This window comes from Rattus norvegicus, chromosome X, assembly GCF_021556685.1.
Source record: "Rattus norvegicus strain SHRSP/BbbUtx chromosome X, alternate assembly SHRSP_T2T, whole genome shotgun sequence".
Classification (NCBI taxonomy): domain Eukaryota; kingdom Metazoa; phylum Chordata; class Mammalia; order Rodentia; family Muridae; genus Rattus; species Rattus norvegicus.
The window spans coordinates 78,802,344-78,808,784 of record NC_141554.1 but is presented as its reverse complement, the minus strand read 5'-3'; the positions used below and the strand labels follow the sequence as shown (position 1 = coordinate 78,808,784).

Below are 6,441 nucleotides of genomic sequence, written 5' to 3'. Positions count from 1 at the left end.
GCCCTTGCTTGCACCACTGGGTGAATATAGCCACATGGTTTTCCTGATGAGGAGCCGCACCCACCCCGAATCACAGCCACTTTGGAACATAAATGTTGGCAGTGGCTAAGCTCTGTGTAGTCTCACTGTAAGTCCATTGTCCTTGAGGTCCTAGACATCTAAGAAATCTGCATCTCACACTGTCCCCCTTTTGTATTCTGCCTTCTCTGCTAAGTAGAAACCTGAAATTCCTTTTAGTTTGGGGACTTGGATTGGTTATTTCCCATTTGATGTCTAGTGCAGTGATATCAAGTACGTTACACAGGAGTGGGAAGAAGATTCCGTTTCAATCCAGTGTATCCATCTGAGGATTGGTCTGCTCCTCACGGCATTTTGTAGACTATGTGCTGGCCTTACCTTGAATAATGAGGTAAGGTGAAGAGAAAAGGCAGCCAGGCTCACCCTACATCCAACCTGAGCTGCCAGGGTCTGAATTTGAGTAACATTCATTTTCTAACTATGGAGAAGGAGCATGTAGGAGCAGTGCCAGGTCCCAAGAAGCAGTCTTCTCCTTTGGGGAGGCTTTGGTGCCACTGGCTAGAAATAGGCTGTCTTTTGGACAATCAGCTTCTTCAGCTGCATCTTGGAGACATTATCAAAGTCCATGTCAAAAGTGAACTAGTAGGGCATGATAGTGTATGCTTTTAATCCTAGCACTTGGGAGGCTGAGGTAGGTATATCTCTGAGTTCAAAACCAGCCTGGTCAACATAGTGAAGCTCCAGGGTAGCTACTGTTACATAGTGAGACCCTGTCTCCCAAAGACAAGCCAAACTAAACCCAAAATAGAAAACAAGAAGAGTGAAGGGCTTCTTGGACATTGGCCCATATGTCAGGTAAAGGAAGGGTTGAGCCAGGGCTTCCTGCACTGGGAGCCACTAGCTGGGTTTGAAGATTAACATCTTGTCCAGCAGGTTAAGAGTTTTGGAGTCAGATTGAGGGAAAATCTTGGTCTAGGATACCTTGGTGTTAGAGGGCACAGACTGTAGGTAGTTTGGAATCTTCATGTTGATGATACATTTAATGTCATCCTGGAATAGGGAACCCAGGATACATAGAGCATGGTTAAACTAGTTCAAATGATGCTTGCTGGGTAGATGGGCCAGTTGGAGAGCATCTCAGCCAGAATGCTGCCCTCAGATAGATGCAATGGACTTAGTAGTACCCTTGGAGTTAAGCCTGATCTCTGGGTCTGGGTACTAATGTGTGGCCACACACCATCAGAAGCCAATGAGATCATACTCAGGGTGATTAATTTAGGAGAGGTTAAAATTACAGATCTTAAGGTTGCAGGTAATGTTGATAATCAGATTGGAGGGCTTCACTTGTGGCACACTTTAGGTAAATGTGTACTAGAGACTCTGAAGGATCTGATAAAGGAAGTAGAGATGTGTTCATTGTTCAATTGCTAGCTCTCGAGTCATTTATGCAGGTTTGCCTTTATTGTGTCCTGAATGATGTAAACATCCATGATTACTTTCAGAGTGGGCATTTGAAGAATGTCTCTCATGCCTAAGATACTCTCATCGTGGGGTCTCAGCTAAATCTGAATCTACTGTTAGCATTCTGATGCTTGAAAGGTTAATCACTTGATGGCCATTGGCATCTTGTTTACACAATTATAAGCAGAGATGACTCTGTGTGTGTGTGTGTGTGTGTGTGTGTGTGTGTGTGTGTGTGCGCGCCCTTGCTGCACATGTCTTGTAGCTTTGTGAAGTGCTGCTGGTCTACTGGAAGGGTCATACTTTTACCACCTCCCTCAAGGTCCTAAGGACAACTACATTGGTTCTCTGTGGCTCTACACACCTGTCCACTGAAAGCCACCCTTACCTTGAATTATCTCAGTGTAAGGGCCGGTAATCTAGGAGCTTCTGTAAGGCTGGCCAGCAGACTAGAAATCTAAGAATTATAGACGAGAAGTTTGTAGTAGAAGCCATAGCCAAATAGAGTTTCAGAAGCTTTCCTCAAACAGCACAATGCATTTACAATCTTACAAACACAATCAAATACAATTTACAAACACAATCTTAGCAAGTGCCTCCATCCATTTAGAGATGAACGAAACTGTGTGCACAGAAAACATCAAGAGGACCACTTCCTAAACCTGGGCCTGGACCTCTGGATTCACCAAGGTCTGTTGTGGAAAAGTTTGATTGAGTCTGGATATGCAAAGGAAGATGTTTAAAGTTGAATATTACCCCTGACCCCCATAAGGCACTTCTGAGAAAATCTGGAGTCTTTATTTATAATTGGGGGTGTGGTGATAAGGAAGTAAAATCTATGTGCTTTCTTGCTGGTTCTTCCCAGGACAGTGACTCTATTCTACATAATTATTAAAGTTAAATCTGTGCACTGTATAACACAGCCTTGTGTTCTAGTTTCATTCTGTTGCTGTGATAAACATGGACCAAAAGCAACCCTGGGTAAATAAGGGCTGGTTTGGCTTACACTTTCAGGTCACAATCTGTCACTGAGGGTCAGCTCAGGAACTTAAGAAAGGACTTAAAGTGGATGCTTGTTGGTTGGCTTTGTGGTTCACTCAGAGGCTAAGGGTTAGCTAGCTGTCTTAGGTGGCTTAGGACCACTTGCCTAAGGATGGTGCCACCCACAATGGGCTTAACCCTCTTGCACTAATTAATAGTCAAGACAATCCCTCACTGATACCTTCTCAGGTCAACTTGATATAAGCCATTCCTCAATTGAGGCTTGCCTGAGATGACTCTAAGCTGTGTCAATTTGACAGTTAATGCTAACTATAATGCCTTGTAACTTTCAAAGCGTTATGCAAATGGAAATAAGATATTATCATCCTGGTATGTGGAGATCTTTTTCAGTATTGATATTTAAAAAATTTAAATTGTTTATTAGCATATATTTATAGTTAATAGGGCTTTGTTATGATCTTATGCTTGTATATGATGTATATGAGTGGGGAAAGCAAAAGACACTGCCAAGCAAAGGTGGAGGCAACTAGTGGCTCAGTCAAGCAGGGAAACATATCGAGAGAAATAACCCTGCCTGGTTGCTCAATTGAGAAAAATCCTGGAGTTTGACAATTGGAGCCTAATGTCAGCTTAGACCACCTACCTGTCATTCATGGATAGAGAAGCCCCAAGTTTTTGTAGCTCCAGAAGTCTACTTGACAGTCATATCTGCATCCTTTCAATAGGGTGATTAATATTTTCAAGATCTTGAAAATATGAAGACAGGTCCTCTGTTCATATCAATTTTAGCACTATGATTGCTTCTCATTTGGGAGATACTTGCAGATAGAACATTAGCCATGCCAAGGAGTTTTAGGAGAGGAAGAGAAACTGCCTAAGTCACAGACTGTAAAGGTAAGTGTGTGTGGTAGAAGCCTTTGGTATGAAAAGAAAGTGAAGACAACTCTGGTGGACATTGGACAGTTCAAAACAGGTTCAAAACCAGTGTGTGCCATAGGAGAGACAGGAGTCCATGACCCCTCAGCCTGCCCTGTACATGTAACTGCCAGCTTCAACATTTCATCATCTTTTTTCTGTCCCTTGTGTTATGGGTCAGAGAGATTGGCTCAGCAGTTAGAGCACTTGTTGCTCTTGCAGAGGACCCAACTTTAGTTCCTAGCACTCACAGGGCAGCTCATGTAACTCACTTCCAGAGGATCGAGTGCCCCACTCTGGCCTCTGCAGGCACTAGGCATGAACGCTCTGCACACACATACATGCAGGCAAAACATCTGTACACATAAAAAACTTAAAAATAGGTTTTTAGGTTTTAGTTTTTTTCACACATTCATATGAGTTTATGTATGCATTTCCTCACTACTGGTTAATCTTTCTTCTTTTCCTTGTGGGTTATTCACCAGGGAAAGCTGATCAGACCTGAATTTCTTCCAATAGAAAGTCTTCATTACCAGGCTAGCGACCACACTGGGTGTTCAGGATCCTAGTGCAGCCCCAAACCTTTCTCAGGGTGAGCTTTTAAGCACAAAACCCATGGCCTGGGTTGACATACTTCAGTTAACAAGAACAGTTGTCCAGAAGCAGAACTACAGAAGCCAAAAAGCAAGGTTAGCACACTGAGAGACTTTCCCAGAACTGTGGACTTTGATGGATGAGGCCTTTGTTTTCATTTTGGCAGGTGGTGCTGTCTACGTGCTGAGCTTACAGCCTGAATGTCTCTTCCATCATCATGGAGTCCTGCTAAGGCCTGGGGTCCTGTTACACTTTTCTTTTTGTTCCCCTATGCTTTATTATTTTATTATTCTTTTAGTTATTGTGTGACTTTATCTTATCTTATTGGGCTTTTGGGTTTTGTTTGCTTAAAACACCTTTAAAAAACCCCAACAGTCTCACCATATAGCCCAGGCTGGCCTTGAATGGCTGTGTAGCTGAACCTGGTCTTGACCTGTTGATCTTCCTGCTTCACCATCCCAGCGGATCTTGGCCTTTTGTTGCTTTAGCCTTGTCTCTCCTCTGTTTGTGCCCTCTTCTTCCTTCTTCCTCTAGCTTGCTCATTTCCTATGTCCACGTTGACCCTAAATGATTTCTTCACATGACATTCTTCACATTCTATGGGAGTGTTTCCAGTTGCTGGAGAGTAGGCGTTGGTGATTAGTAGGCTTTAATCAATTTTAAAGTACATTTCCCTCTATTGTAAAGGTCAATGTTGTTGCTAATACAGCAGGTTTCTCTTTATTAAGTAATATGTAACACTCCAGAGTAGACTGCTCAACAAGACCCCTAAATCAAACTGGAAGTGATATCAAAACTAACAGATTATCAAACTACATCACATGAAAAATTAAGTTAGCATGCATCTGTTTCAACTACTGCTCAATGTATTGATACTGAAATGGGTAAAATGCTAGATGAAGATTTCAGAAGTTTACTAGGAAAAATGATCAATGGCCTTAAGGTGTATAAACAAACAGATTAAGGACCCAGTGAGGAAAGTCAGCAACATAGAAAAAAAAAGTTAAGAAAATAGATGCAAATATCAACAGTAGGGATAAAAATATCATCAAACTTGAAAGGAGCATTTCTACAGTAAGAATGAAAACAGTATCATGGATGAAAAAAAATCAACAAGGAAATGGAGATTTTGGAAAACCCCTAGAAATGTTGGAAATAATAATTAAAAACTCAACAAACTAAATAAAAAAAAACAGTTAAAAGCATTACTAATAGCCTTGACCAAGCAGAAGAAAGACTATCAAGAAAATACTACACTCAAACATCAATAAGGGAAATAGAAAAAGGAAAACACAAACAAACAAAATACCGATTTTGAGTAAAACATCTGTGACACCAAACCTAAGAGTTCACAGGATTAAAGAAGAGCTGAGATAAATGATAAGGGAATGACAAATCTACTCAATGAAATCATAGCCTAAAATTTCTCAAATCTAGAGAAATAAATGGATATCCAGATGTAAGAGACATTTGAATCCCCTAATAGACACAAGCAAAAGAGCAGGGAATGGTCCATTTTAAGTCTTGAAAGATAATGACTTGCAACCAAGATTGCTCTATGCAGACACTTTAAAAAAAATAGATGGTGAAATATGGACATCAAGACAAGTACAAACCATGGCAGTTCATGACTGCCAAACTAGTACAGAAAAGATACTTAAAGAAACACTATATATGGAGAAAGAGGGAAAGTATGAGAGTTATGAGAACACAAGGAGGACTACATTTAATGAGAGGAGCAAATGAACCAACAGAGTGATAGGAAGGAATGTATCATGTCCAAATCAGTAAACCAGCAAACCGCTAATAGTGATGGGAGAGAAAGTAATGAGCAAAGAGTACTCTAACTAACAGTAAAATAACAAGAATTAAACAGCTATCAGTAATAGTACTGAATGTGAGTAGGCTCAAGTCACCAACAGAGAGGTGCTCACAAGTTTATTGGATTAAAAAACCCAAATCCAGCCTTCCAGTTTCCATCTGCACCTGGAGTTGACCCTGTGCCACAGCTCTCCATACCCAAATTCTGCCTGGAGAGAGCTGGTCTCCCAGGAGTGCTGACACACCTGAGAGCACAGGTAAGACCACCACTTCTGCTCAAATACCTGGCCCAAGAGGGACCCACCTGGAGCCCTCAGGACACAGGAACCAAGGAACAGCTGGGGACAGGGTCCATCTGTGCCCCGGAGCTGACCCTGTGCCACAGCTCTTCATACCCAAATTCTGCCTGGAGAGAGCCAGTCTCACAGTGCTGACACACCTGAGATCACAGGTTCACAGGCCCACAAGAGGGACAAGCCACAGTCAGAGACGGCAAGACCAGCTAACGTCAGAGATAACCAGATGGCAAGAGACAAGTACAAGAACATAAGCTACAGAAACAAAGGCTACTGGGCATCATCAGAACCCAGTTCTCACACTACAGCAAGTCCTGGTACCCCATCACACTGG

General features: G+C 42.0%; 1 pseudogene; it reads right to left on the bottom strand.

Annotated features, from left to right (window-relative positions):
- Positions 1 to 576: 576 nt before the first annotated feature.
- Positions 577 to 3,135, bottom strand: Mapk3-ps2 (mitogen activated protein kinase 3, pseudogene 2; annotated as a pseudogene).
- Between the last annotated feature and the right edge of the window lie 3,306 nt (positions 3,136 to 6,441).